A 14841-nucleotide genomic window follows, 5' to 3' on the forward strand; every position below is an offset into this window, starting at 1 on the left:
TCGAGTTGCTGGGTTTGCACCTGCAAATTATTTTGTTAAAAAATCTTTTGACCAGACAATGCTGGAGCTTCCCAGGTGACGAAAGGGATTGAGTGTAATATGATGCAGAATATGGCGTGAATGAGAGATATCAGGTTGATGATACAGCTGAGAACCAGGATGGCTGTCGGATGTCAAAAGGGGAAATTGGAAAGTAAAGCAGAGGCACAACGAGCGAGTTTGAGAAGAAAATTCCAACTAACATATAAGGGAATCCAAACGTACTCCACACGCATGTTAATACTAAAGAGGTGATAAGGGATAGGTGGGTCTTTTAGGATAGACAAATTGACCCACATATGGAGACAAAAGTCTTGGCTGAGGTAGTAGAATACTTTCCACCTGAGATTACAAAGGAAGAAGGTACTGGCTAATCAACAATGAAGCAGGAAGTGGTTGAGACACTGGCTGGACCAATTATTGATAAAGGGGAGATGCACGGGAGCGTGGCTGTGACGGCAGTTGAGAAGTGACCAACACCGGGTGGAATGCGTGCAAGGATTTTCCAGTAAGTACAGGGGGAATTTGAGGGAGGGGGATGTGTGTGTGAACTGAGATACAAGGGTGGTGTCAGAGATATGAAGAATTTCACATGTTGCACGTACTTCAAAAAAAGTCTGTAGGAATCAAATCAACAGTCACATGTGTCACTCTGCTGAATCTTGGTGACGGGAGCGTTCTTTACCTGGGATAAAATGAACAGCCAGTTGCACAAATGTGGATTAGTTAGGTAAAAAATAGCATTGATTTATTGAACGCATTAATGTGACAAGCGTTATGTTTTCTTTAATAAATTTGTTTTCTACCCATTGGTGCTGCTATAAAGTGTTGATTTTACAGAGTGCTCATTCATTGACAAAGCCAATTTTAATGGCCGATCTCCGGGCTTCAGTTTAATAGTTTGTTTCTCTGTTACTGGGTTGGTTCAACATTGAATTGGTTTGCAGCTGGCAGGCTCCCAAAAACCAACAATGTGATCATGACCTGCATCGTCCAAATGGTGTATTTCCTTCTGCTGTTTCCCAAGTCTGTTCAGCGGATTTTTGCCACGTGTCCCTCCTGACTACCCTCCGCCCACGCCCCCTTCTCCCAACAGACTTGTTTCACAATTACTCTCCAGACACCTTCACCTTTCCACTCTTTGCACCCGCACTCATGAAACGCTGTGTGATTTTTTCTGTTATTTTTGAGGGAGTTGGTGGCTCTCTGAATGAAAGCAATAATATTGAGCGAACAGCCACTTTAAGGTAAATGCAAACTCTTCCGCACACAAGCAAGGATGTGGCCGCGTAAGAAATCCTTCCAAGTGCAAACATCGAAAACAGGATTCCGCAGACTGAACACGATGATAAACTCCATACATCTGCGCCAAAGGGGCAGGGGGTCACGGTTTCATTGTGTAGTGGTTATCACGTCTGTTTTACGTGGAAAAAGACTGCGTTCGACTCCCAGTAGAACCAATGCTACGTTTTGGCCACAGCAATTAGAATTTAACAGTTATGATTGCGAAGAGCAGCCGGCCCTCGCTAAGCCCTCTTAATGTGTTCCTCACCGCAAAATGTCAGCCTCCTTCCAAAAATACTACATTTAAAAAGGACGCATTATGGTCACACTAACGCTGCCCCATTCTACTTCGTGTTCTTCTGCAGATTACCCTTAAATTAATCTGTGCTCGGTCTGACCACCGACCCCTCGCTGATTCCCTCGGATCAGAGCCCTGCTTTATCTCGCTGGTAAATACCAGAGCAAACTATTTGTTTAATATCCCTGCCGTCTGCCTGTGGTTACTTGGGGTATTACCCTTCCTATCCCATCGTGCTCCCATTCCCAAAACTGCCCCCATTTTATGTACTTGCTTGTAAAATATTTTAAGGGATTCTTTTCTATTCTTAGATTATCTAATCTCAAAATAAAAGCAAAACACTGCTGATGTTGGAAATCCGAAACAAACACAGTAAATTCTGGAAAAGTTCAGCAGGTCTAACAGCATCTGTGGAGAGAGAAACAGAGTTAACGTTTCGAGTCCGTAAGACACTTTTTCAGTGTTATTTCATCCCAAATTCTTCTTTGCTTTATGGGTTTACGGCAGCTCGTGCCGTCGTTGGGCGGCGGTGGATTCACTTGCCCACTGCTGAAGGCCCGGGGACTCTGCCGCTGTGCGGATTTCTCACCCTGCCCCCGTCAGAAGGTCGGGCGAGAAATCTGCGGTCAGACTGTGTTTGCAGTTCCTCGGAAGTTCTGGTTGGATGGCAACCAGCGAACATTCAAATATAAAATTCCGGTTGCTACCCCGGAGAGCGCACTGGGCAGAGCATCAACCGTTTGAGCTGAGGGTCCAACGTCTTCTTCCCATTTCGTCCGCTCTTTTAAAAAAATTCTTAGTTCTCATGTGAATCATCCAATTCAGTGACACATCAGCAAACCACGCTAAATGGACTTTGTGATTGTGTTTCGTCCGGCATTTTATTATCCATGCGTTTAGGAGGGTTTTCTATTTGCCCGGCTCCTTGCACATTGTGCACATGTTTGCATTAACCTAACTGTAGCTGTTAGATGAACATCATCATTTTTTTCTTTGATTCAAGCAGCCCCAAAATTTACAAAAAAATGGAAGAGCGTTTATGGGTGCGGGCCGGATTTTGGGGTGAAGTGGACGGGTCAGGATTTTTGAAGAGCAATTGTGATTCAATTTAGCGAAGGAATTAAGAAATGGGTGTGTGAGAGGGATCGGCTGAACACAGCGGATGACCGCAGACAAAATGCTGAACATGAAGGATTCAATGTTCGTTATGAGCCAGCATAGGTCGCTGTGCGGCAGAGGTGCCAGAGCCCGGATAGCTCAGTCGGTAGAGCATCAGACTTTTAATCTGAGGGTCCAGGATTCAAGTCCCTGTTCGGGCGGTGGTTTTTAACTCTGAATTGCCGATTGCCATATAAATCCGAGAATCCCAGAAGTCATGAGTAATTTCTGCACATCTCTATGAGATATTTCCAAGATTTGATTTGAAGTGCAAAGTATTTTCTGATGTCGGTGTTTTCACTTGTATTGAATGGCATTTTCGAACTTATCTTTGGAGCTCTCTTCCTCAGAACGCAGTGGAAGAAGAGTCTTTGAATATTTTTAAGGGATAGATTCTTGATTAACAAGGGGGTGGGGTGGGGTGGGTTGGGGGAAAGATTATCGGGGGTAGACGGGAGGTTACAATAAGATAGGCCATCACCTGATTGAATGGCGGAGCAGACTTGCAGGGCTGAGTGGCCTATTCCTGCTCCTGGTTCATATGTACTTACCTGAAATTGGCAATTAGGCCGAAGTGACTTTTTTCTTTTAATTTTCTTTCAGCGGAACCCATTGCAACAGAAATGATGAAAGAGATTAAACGTGGCACGGTGGAGGCTGTAGGCAGTGGCCGGTGTGGGTGGAGAGCGGTGTGTTGAGTTGGAGTGGGGGTGTGCCTGGGAGTCATGGAGTGGTGTTTGTTGACCTTCTCTGAAGTGACGTCTCGGAGAGCGGCTGCGTGAGAGAAATACTCTGCGCTGGCTGCACTGCTGGGAAGTGAGCTGCAGATGGTGCTGGATTTCAGGCAGTGAATGTGGGTGTAAAATAGAATTGAGAAGCATGTATAGCTGAGGGGTGAATGCTTCAGAATTGTTTAATTTGAGCGTTGGAAGTTAAAGTCCCTGCTTATGAATTGCTTTTAAATCGCAATTCTCAGTCGCATTTTCATGCAGCTCTCCAGAATCACAGAACTTTAATTCTCCAGTACAGAAATAATTACATGGGCTATATGGCACAGAAAGAGGTTATGCTGCACAGCCAGTCTATACCAGCTTTTTGCTGCTTCGCTCGAGCCTCCTGCTTTCTCTTATCATCTCAATCTACTATCTTAAACGAAACTGTGCTCTTTCAGCTCGAACTGTTTTGTTTGCAATTGACCTTTAAACAGCGGTTCGCTCAAAATTAACATTTCTACTTTTACTTCCACTCAAAGAGATTATAACAAGGAAAGAGGATGTAGCCGGTACTGTTTTCAAAGAGGGTTTTTGCACCAACACCATACGGGCACTGAGAATGGATGTGTGAAAGAAATAAGCTCAGGAGACTGGGTGATTGCAAAGAGAATGTGGACGCTGTAATGTCCTATTTCAGTCGGCGATGGTCACTGTATCTACACCACTCGTCGTGCCCGGATATCTCAGTCGGGGGCGCTTCGGCCTTTTAATCTGAGGGTCCATGACTGAAGTCCTTGTGAGGGTGCAGCTTTGCGTTGGAATTCACAAAATCCGTGCTGTTCTTGTAGATAATTGAAAGATTTGGCAGGGGTCGGGCTTTTACGTAAATCGAATTTTTTTTCTGAAGTCGGTGCTTCCAAATATATTGAGCAGAGGATCTGGGATTTTCAATTCTTATTTACATTCAGTCCCGTGTCACGAAAATTTCAAGCTGATTTTTCTGATGTCTCAATAAAATATATATATTTCAATTCCAACCAGGGCACCAAATCTTCAAATATAATTAATGTTCGAACATTTTCTGAACACAGTTTAAAATTTTACTCGGAGGTATGATGTTTTGAAAAGGCAATTTAAAGTTGACATTGCCGAAAATTGTAAGTTAATTGTTATTTTCATTGATAAAGTTGTTTTGTAAGTAGTGAGAAACCATTATAATATATACATTTGTTGTGGTCTTCATTGATAAAAGATATGTAAAAAGATCCCAAAGCAGTGTTTTCAACATGAGTTGAGGATTTTGCCTGGTGTCCTGGGATTCACCTTCTATCAAACTTAGCAGCAGATCATCTGGCCATGATCACGTCACTGTTTCTGAGAACTTGCTGTGTGCAAACTGGCTGCTGCGATTCCAATATTACGACAGTAAGTAAACTCTGAAGTAACTCGATTGCCCGTAAAGCCCTCTGGGACATCTTGACGTCATGAGACGAATGCAAGACTTTCCTACTTGAGGTCACATTCAGAAAAGCCATGGTTTAATCAAAGGGCAGAGAAAGCTCGAGGGGCTAATGTCCTACTCCTACTCCCAATTCGTGTGTTCTTCCCTAACGGTCCATTAGGGCAACTGGTGAAAAGCTTGTGCAAAGAGCTACCTTTTAATGAGAGTTAAAAATGACGGTTGAGATGTGGAGAGGTTTTGGGAGGGAATGGCAGAGCTATGGCCCGAGGCAAGTCATGGCCCAGACATCAGTTTTGGAATCAGAGATTCTCACAATGCTTGAATTGCATGAGTGGGGATATCTCGCCGTGTTACGGCATTGATGCTATTCGGGAATTACTTAGTTAGGGAGACATGAGGGATTTCGGAAGTCAGTAATAAAATTTGAATAACCAGTCTTTGCTTCACAGACGGACATGCAGGACTGTGAGCACAGAGGATTTGTTTGAGAGGGATTGAGGCAGTATAATTTTGAATGGCCTCAAATTTATGGAATGTAGAATTTGGAGAGCAGCGAGGAGATCATTATGATAGTCAAGTCGACAGTTGGCACAGGTATGGCTGAGGGCTCCAGCAGCGGATGAGATTAAGCAGGTGTATTGTTATGCAATGTAATGGAGGTAGAGATAGGGGGGTCAAAGAGTACAGATACTTATTCGGAACCTCATCTTTAGGTCATATCTGATATGAAGTGTTTGTACAGTCCAGTTCGAGCTCACCCAGATGCCATGGAGAAGGGTAGAGTCAGTCGCTATGGAAGGGATTTCGCAGAACAAAAGCGAAGGAGGGAATCTTTGATCATTCAGGACTGCATATTGGATAAACAGCTTGATAACTTGGCAATAGTGGAGGAATCAAGGGGAACGGTCACGTGGGTGTCAGCAGCCTAAATGGAAAACTCAACGCAAAGTTTCTGGATGACTTCAGTGCGGTGTGAAATGTACACAAGAAGCAGGTGGGTTTCAGGTTTATATCGCCGAGGTTGGCCAGAGACGAGGGCGTTTCTGTGGGAAGAAGTCAATGCAAGTGATACTCAGGCACTGATTAGATTGATATGGAGGGGACCAGGCAAGCGATGTGCCAATCAGCTGTTAACAATGGCGAGGCAGTGGAGGAGGGTGGTATGGTCAAGCACATCAAAGGAATGCAGTCAGATCGAGAAGGGTGAGGAAGGTGAGTTTACCTTTGTCACAGTCCCAGAGAATTTGTGGCTTTGATAAGAGCCGTTATGGCACTATGACAGTGATAAATCCTGACTGCCGTGTTCCAAAAGCGCAGTTAAACAATCATTGAATCAGAGTATGGTTATCACACAGGAGGACATTCGGCCCGTCGTGTACATGCCGAATGTCCGTAAGTATAACTCGCTTAATGCTACTACCTTGGTCTATCTCTGCAGATGGATTTCTTCAGATAGTTTTGAAAGGCACGTTTTAATCTGCCTCCAATCCCAGGCACTGCTTCCCAGATCCCAGCCACTCAGTGCAAAGGTTCCCATTCTTGATTTCATGTTGTTTCGTCGTTTAGCCAATCACTTTAAATCGGTGTTCTCTCCCACCAGTCGGAGCTGCTTGTCAGTCGACACTGGGAACAAAGCAACACAGGAAGTAGGAGCTGGAGTTAGTCATTCGGCTCTTTCGAGGCTGCACCGACAATCAAACAGATTGTGACTGACCATTGGTTGCTCTGATGAGTCTCCTCAGGATTTTGAACAGCTCCATCAGGTCTCCCTCCAAACTTCTCCCTCAGGAGAACAACCGAAGCTTCTTCATTCTATCCTTCTTGCTGCAGTCCCCCTGCCCTGGAAATATTCTTGTAAATATTTTCTGAACCCTTCCTAATCCTTTCACACTCTTCCCTAATTGCTGTGCCCTGAATTTGGCACAATATTCTACTTGAGCTGAAGCAGTGCTGTATGAAGGCCCAGCAGCGCCTCCTTGCTTTTACAAAGACCCTGCCTCTATTTATGAAGTCCAGGATTCCAAACTGAATAATCACTCTCTGAACCTGTCTTCTCATCTCCATGATTTGCGCACGAATAGCCAAAGCTCCCAATGCTCCTGCGCCACGGCTGGCATTTATCCTTCATCTTATATTCCCTCCCCTCGTTCTTCCCACCAAACTGTATCATTTCACAATTTTGCGCATGCAATGTCGTGTGCCACGTGCCAATCCATGCCACCAGCCCCTGTATGGCCTCCTGAAGTCTGGATCTATCCCACTCGCAGTCTTCCATATTTGCACGTTTTTTTCCATCCTCCGATTTTGAATTTGAGAAGACACACCAAATTCTAGTTCGTTAATGTATATAAAGAAGAGCAGTGGTTCAAATACTGTGCCCATTGACGCACCTATCCTATTCAGTTTCCTCCTGTATGTTAAACAACTCTTCACCACTGTCAGTTTCCTGCCGTTCAGGCATCTTCGCTTCCATGCTACCTCTGTCCCTTTTATAGTATCGTTGTAACGTCATCGACCAGCCTACTCACATTAGGAAATGTATTTCTGAAGTCCATATATACCACATCAACAGCTTTACCCTCATCGGCCCTCTCTGTGAGCTCATTGGATATCTAAATCAAGGTGGTTGTAATGTTTTTTTCCAATACAAACCCGTACTGACATTCCTCAATTAATCCATATTTGTCCAAGTGTGCAAATTTTGTGCTAGGCTCTAATTGCTAAAAAAAGAAACCCTTCTCCTGGATCAAATTCACCGGCATCGAGTAGCCCCTGCAAATTATTTAAAAAAAAAACCTTTGACCAGGCAATGCTGGAGCTTCCCAGGTGACAAAAGGGATTGAGTGTAAGATGTGGCATGGATGTCTGTCGGACGTCAAAAGGGGGAAAATGGAAAGCAGAGGAGAAACGTGCGAGTATGAGAAGAGAATGCAAACTAACAGAAAAGGGAATCCAAAAGTCCTCCACAAGCATGTAAATACTAAAAAGGTGATAAGGGATGAGTGGGTCCAATTAGGAGAAACAAATTGATCCAAATATAGAGACAGAGGTCATGGCTGAGATATTAACTGAATATTTTCCACCTATCTTTGCAAAGCAGGGTGCACTGGTCAATTAACAGTCCAACAGGAGGTAGTTGAGACACTGGCTGGATCAAATATTGATAACGGGCGATGTTCAAAAGACTGGCTGTGGCTCAATTTCATAAGCCACCAGCACTGGCTGGGATGCGTCCGAGGATGCTCCAGGAAATACAGAAGGAATTTGGGTTGGTGACGTGTTTGGAAATACCCCAGGTAACCTGAGATACAAGGGTGGTGTCAGAGATATGGAGAATTTCAAGTGTTGCATCTACTGCAAGGAAAGGTGTAAGAATAAAACCGATGTGCCAGCCTGCTAAATCTTGTTGATGAGAAAGTTCTTTATAAGAGACGATGATCTGGGACAAAATGAACAGACACTTGGACAAATGTGGATTAGTTAGTTAAAAGCAGCATTAATTTGTTGAAGCCATTAATGGGGTACGTCTTCTGTTATCATTAATGAATTTGCTTTTTATCCACTGGTACTGCTGTAAAGAGTGGATTTTCCAGAGTGTTCATTCATTGTCAAGGACCACTCAGAGACCGACCCCCTGGCCTCAGTTTAAACGTTTGATTCTCTATTCCTGGGTTGGTTCAACATTGAACTGACCTGCAGTGGATAACATTCAAGGTGCAGGTAGATACTGTTCCGAAGCAATAAGTTCTCGCACAGAAAAAGGGCAAGAATGCCAAATCTAGGGCCTCCAGCTTGGCAACATACATACAGAATTAGGATAGCGATCGAAAATGGGGTTGAGCTCGGGTGGGGGGGGGGGCGGGGTGTGGGGAGAGGTGGTGGTGTGGTTGGTCAGCACTATGTGCACATGGCGGTGTTCGCAGGAGTGAATAGCAGAAGGCTCCACAGCAGACGATATACCATATCCCCCTACATGACATGCATGACAATTTGAATAGTGCTGTATGACACTACCGCTGTTCTCAATTATCTAGATTCAGAATAGGTGTATCTGCTGTACACTTAGAGTCCCTGAGGCGTTGCAGACCATCAGAATTGTATTCCACCACAATATATATCGCATAGCCCGAGCAGAACTTAATCACCCTTGTTTGGAGGGCATTTAAGAGTCAACCACATTGTTGTTGGCCTGGAGTCACATATAGGCCAGAGCCAGGTAAGCATAGGTTTTCCTGACAATTGGCAATGGTTTCAGTAGACTTTTAAGTCCAGATTTTAGTTCCAGTAACGGGCCCCCAGAGCATTACCCTGAATCTCTTGATTACCAGTGAGAATACCACTGTGCCACTGCCTCCCCATCCATGACTCCTGGGTGCAATGCTTTTTTCCATTTCGGCACAGGGCTGGTGTTATGTCCTGCTTGCGCCCCCCCCCCCCCCCCCCCCACCCTATTGGTGTTCCTTATCCCTCACCTACTTCTTGCTGCATGAAATTGAAAGGATTCCCAAATGGGCGTCTCTTTTAACCTGTCCCACACAACTTGGCATTTACTCCACTTCGATAATTATGCTGAGGTGACTAATTTTTAGGTCTGCTGCCCGCAAAGTCATAAATCAGACAGCGTGAAAGAGGGTGAAGTTGGTGGGGGATCCTTTGCAGAGACCTTTTATGAATTGAAGGGCATGGGCACCAGTGAGCATGGGTGTTTGAGGTAAATACACTGTTCGGAGTGGCCGATTGTGACATGAGCTAAAAAAGGTCACCCAGTGATCAATGCAGTGTACAATGCCATCGCTGAAACTGGTTAACGCAATCGAAAGTGCCTTTAACATTTAGCCAGAGAGCTCAGGACTCAGGTCCCTTTTGGGGCTTTGCTTTTCCACCAGAATTCTGACTCTCTCTTTCATATACTCGCTTGGACCACAAGCAATTCACTTAGATGTGCTTAACAGAGTTTACAGATTGTCTCGGCTTGAATTATGAAACATTCCTTGTTTTCTTATGAACTGATTTAAGGCGCATTGAACGGTCCTTTTGAGGTGGTGGACTTAGCAGTATCCAGTTCATGTAACATGAACCTTTTCATCTGATCTTTCCTGTTCTCTCAACGAGATACTGTGACAATCTTTGAATGCACTCGCAAATCTTGTGCTTGCTTTCTAATATTTCTTCATGCATTTTAAAACTTAGTAAGGGAGGTATATTTTTTGAGAGGAAATTTTACAATGAAGCAGCTTTATGTCATATAACTTGCGCGTTTTTTCCCCACGTACTCATTTTCATAATAATGACACAACTTAAACATGTAAAGTGTGTATCTACTCATCAATTTGAAAAAAAAAACACTTTTAGGGATCTGCACCCTGGATCCACATATTCAAACTCAGGGTCTCCATTAATGAATTTAATTAATCGCTTTAAAATGAGCGAATTCAAGGGGGAGATCGAGATGGTACAAAGCAAATATGTTTCCACAAAGACAAAAGGGTGGATCCCTCAATGTAATTTCCTGCACCAACCCTGCCCCATGTCAACGTGCATAAAGGGAGAGGTGGGGGAGGGGGCGGGGTGGGGGGTTGCAATTAAAAGAGAAAATAGGAAACTAAACAGTATACATGAATAATAGCGACTGTAAACAAAAATAAGAATTTACACTCATATGGCGCCTTTAAGTTAAGAATACACGCCAATATGCTTAATGGGCAAGTTATGCAGCACAATTTGGCAACGAGTCCTATAGGTTTCAGGCATGGTTTGGTTGATAGTTCTTCGTGATCATCATAGAACGGTTACAGTGCATAAGGAGGCCATTTGGCCCTTCGTCTCTCTGCCGCCTCGCTGCAAGATTAATTCATCCAGGGCCAATCCCGCGCGTTTTACCTTTAGAAACCAAAATTCAATCTGCTGACAGCACCACACTCTCAGGCAGCGAATTCCACATCCCAACCAAATTGCGGGAAATCCAGCACCAATGCAATAATGCTAAATAGCGCACTTAATTAACTCGGGGAATTTTGTTAGTGATGGAATTTAAAGGTTTGAACCCTGTGTGAAAACTAGTCGAGTTGCTGTTGAGCGGGGAAGTAGGGAAAAATTGTGCCTATGACGCGGCAACTGAGAACTGGACTGTAGACAAAGTTCAGAGGAAGTTAGAAAGAAAATCAGGGAGGCAAAGAAGAAATGTGAGAAGACACTAGCAACTAACATAAATGGGATCGTTAAAGCCTTCTTTGATAAAAGATGTTGTAAATAGATTGGCTGGGTACAGTATGGAACAAAAATATGACGACCTCCGTACGGAGGCACAGAGCATGGCTGAGGTACTAAATGAGGAGTTGTAAAGGAAGAAGATACTACTAAAGTCATAGTTAAAGATGTAGTGTTTGAAACTATTGTTAAGGAGCAGATATCAGAACGACTGGATGCATTTAATGCTGATGAGGGACCAATACCAGTTGTGATGCATCCGAGGGTGCTGAAGGAAGTGAGTGTGAAAACTGTGGAGGCATTGGCCATAATCTTCAACACCTTCTTAGAAGTAGGGAAAGCGCCTGAGGACTGGAGAATTTTAAGTATTACACCTTTGCTCAAAGTAACGTATGTTGGAAACAAACCAACAACTACACGCAAGTCATCTTAGAGTGAGTTGTGACATAATTGTTTGAGACAATAATTCGGGGCAAAATTAACAGACACGTGGATGTCAATGTGTAATTTCAGTGTTATTTTCATTGCTCACTTATTGTCGATCCAGTAACGCAGCTTTACATTGTAGGGGTCTGAACGCTGGGTCCACAAATTTGCAGTCAGAGTCTCCATCAAGGAATTTAATTAATCGTTTTATAGTAGGAGAATTCAAGGAGGAGATCGAGAGCATGCAAAGTGAAGACAAAAGGGTAGATTTATCAATGCATTTTCCTGCACCAACCCTGCCCCATAACAAAGTGCATACAGGGGAGGATATGACATAAACTGAGAGGCTATGTCAGATCCCGTGAGACAAAAGCAACTGAGGGGTTGAAGCTGGGACCTCAGTTTAAAAATGTGTTGCGCTGTTATTGTGTTTATTCCTTATGGAACAGATTTACAATGGGGGAAAAAAGAGGGGAACGATTAGGTTCATAATAAATATGCTTCGACAATAGAAATTGGTGGGGCTACCAAGCCCAGGGCCTTTTGTAAGTCAAGGTAGTTTGCTATGAGACCTAAACTTACCTTGTTGTTGAGCTCAGAGGCCCCTCAAGAGACAGATTGAGTTTAAGTGACATTGGTTGACTCACAGTGCTATTGATGTCTGGGTGGGTTGCTGAGAAATCTGTCTTAGCCACATTTGTCATTTACTGTGCAGTGTGGCATGAGAGCAGGGTGGTGTGTTGAAATGGCAAGCCACAGGGAGGTCTGGGTCATGCTTGCGGACAGACCAAAGGTGTTCCGCAAAGCGGTCGCCCAGTCTGGGTTTGGTCTCTCCAATGTAGAGGAGACCGCATTAGGGCCAACGAATGCAGTATACTAAGTTGAGGGAAGTGCTAGTGAAGTGCTGCTTCACTTGAAATGAGTGTTTGGGCCCTTGGCCGGTAAGGAGGGGGGAAGTAAAGGGGTAGGTGTTGTTCCTTCTGTGGTTGAATGGGAAGGTGCCTTGGGAGAGGGTTGAGGTGTATGGGGTGATGGAGAAGCGGACCAGGGTGTCTTGGTGGCAATGGTCCCTACGGAATGTCGACAGAGGTGTTAAAGGGATGACGTGTTTGGTAGTGGCATCATGCTGGATTTGGCGGAAATGGCGGGGGATGATCCTTTGAATAAGGAGGCTGTTGGGGTGATAAGTGAGGACAAGGGGGACCCTATCAATGTTCTGTGAGGGAGAGGAAGGTGTGAGGGTGGATGCGCGGGAGATGGGCGGGACAGGGTTGAGGGCCCTTCAACCACCGTGGGTGTAAAATCTCGTTTAAGGAAGAAGAAAAATATGTCAGAAGAACTGTTTTGGAATGTGGTATCATCAGAACAAATGCGACAGAGGCGAGGGAACTGACAGAATGGGATGGAGTCCTTACAGGAAGCGGGGTGTGAGGAGCTGTAGTCGAGGTAGCTGTGGGAGTCATTAGGTTTGTAATGAACATTGGTGGACAGTCTATCACCAAAAACTCACGCAGAGGTCAAGGAAGGGAAGGGATGTGTAAGTGATGGGCTATGTGAAAACGATGGAGCGGTGGAAATTGGAAGCAAAATTAATGCATTTTTCGTGATCCAGACGAGAGCTTTAAGCTGCACCGAAGCAGTCAACAATATGGTGGAGAAAGAGTTGTGCGAGGGTGCCTGAGTATGACTGGAGCAGGGAATGTTCCACGTACCCCATAAAGAGACAGGCATAACTGGGACCCATGCAGGTACCCATAGCCACACCTTTTATTTGGAGGAAGTGAGACGAGTTTAAGGAGAAATTATTCAGTGAGAGAACAAGTTCAGCCGGACGGAGGAGAGTGGTGGTGGATGGGGATTGTTCGGGCCTCAGTTCGAGGAAGAAGCGGAGAGCCATCAGACCATCCCGGTGGGGGATGGAGGTGTAGAGGGATTGGACGTCCATGGTGAAGAAGAGGCGGTTGGGGCCAGGGAACTGGAAATTGTTGATACGATGTAAGGTGTCAGAGGAATTGCAATTGGAGGTGGGAAGAGACTGGACAAGGGGAGGGTTGCTGAAAAAAATGAACGATTTGCCAATTTTCTGGCATTACACCTTTATTCAAATAAGCTGCTAAGTATGAGATGTAATGCCTCTACTATTTCTTGCCTAGATTCTTGGAAAATGCTTGGATACAATATAAGCGAATCAGGGACTTTACACTCTTCAAATTTTTTCAACACATCCTTTTTTTAAACTTGAGATGCCCTCACCTCAATAATCACCTGATCATTCAATGTCATATCTAACTTTTCTATCTCCCTGGTAAATACCAAAGCGTAATAATTATTTAATACGCTTGTCATCTCCCTTTTGTAACTTCTGATATTATCCAGTCTGGCCTTTCGCAGTGTTCATCCCACCACACCGCTTTTTTTTTGTTGTGCCTGGGAAGTAATTTAATATTTTCTCATATGTTCCTCCACAGTTTAATGGCAATTTCCTTTCTGTCTTCCTAATTGCTTGGCTTCTTTTTGAATTCACGTTGATCTCGTAAAGAGTTTCACATGTTGTCATGTCCTAGTTTATTTTAACAATGACTGTTTTCTATTGGAGCTTTGTAAAGACGCATTGAACGGGAGTTTTTGAGATGATTAGGTTCTGCTTTCTTCCAGTTCATGAAGCAGGAGCATTTGTAACTGATCATTCCTTCCATCTGTATAAAACTTATTAATATGCTCAAAAATGCAAAAATATCCATTTTAGTAAACATGGATTGCTTTTTAAAAGAATCTTTCATGGGCTGTGCTGGTTAGACCAGCATTTATGGCTCATCCCTAATTTCCCTTGCTCAGAGGGCATTTCATTATAGAGTCAAACACACTGCTATGGGCCTGGAGGGACACGTGGGCCAGACCAGGTGATAATCGCAGATTTACTTCCAAAGAGGACATTAATGAACTAGGTGGATTTTTCTGGCATTCTTCTCATGGTTTTCATCAGACCTTCAACTTCAGATTCGAATTGGAATTCAAGATTACATTCCACCATCTGCCGACGAAGTGTGACACTCGAAACAGCGCCCCAGGCGCATTACCATTGGTCTCTGTGTCACTACGCCACCGCTTCCCCTTTAAAACAGTGCAAAACAATGTTCAATATATTTTAAACCATTGAAATAATATATTTTAAACCATTGAAAGGAAATCAGATGTTTTGAAAGTATATTTGACAATGGGACTGCTTCAATAAACAACTTTACGTTTATTTTTAA

General features: G+C 44.0%; 1 non-coding gene across 1 annotated transcript; it reads left to right on the forward strand.

Annotated features, from left to right (window-relative positions):
* The first annotated feature begins 2867 nt into the window (after positions 1-2867).
* trnak-uuu (transfer RNA lysine (anticodon UUU)) lies at positions 2868-2940 on the forward strand. Its single transcript has one exon. It is a non-coding gene; the product is annotated as a tRNA-Lys (tRNA).
* Positions 2941-14841: the final 11901 nt, after the last annotated feature.

This window comes from Cetorhinus maximus, chromosome 35, assembly GCF_964194155.1.
Source record: "Cetorhinus maximus chromosome 35, sCetMax3.hap1.1, whole genome shotgun sequence".
Classification (NCBI taxonomy): Eukaryota; Metazoa; Chordata; class Chondrichthyes; order Lamniformes; family Cetorhinidae; genus Cetorhinus; species Cetorhinus maximus.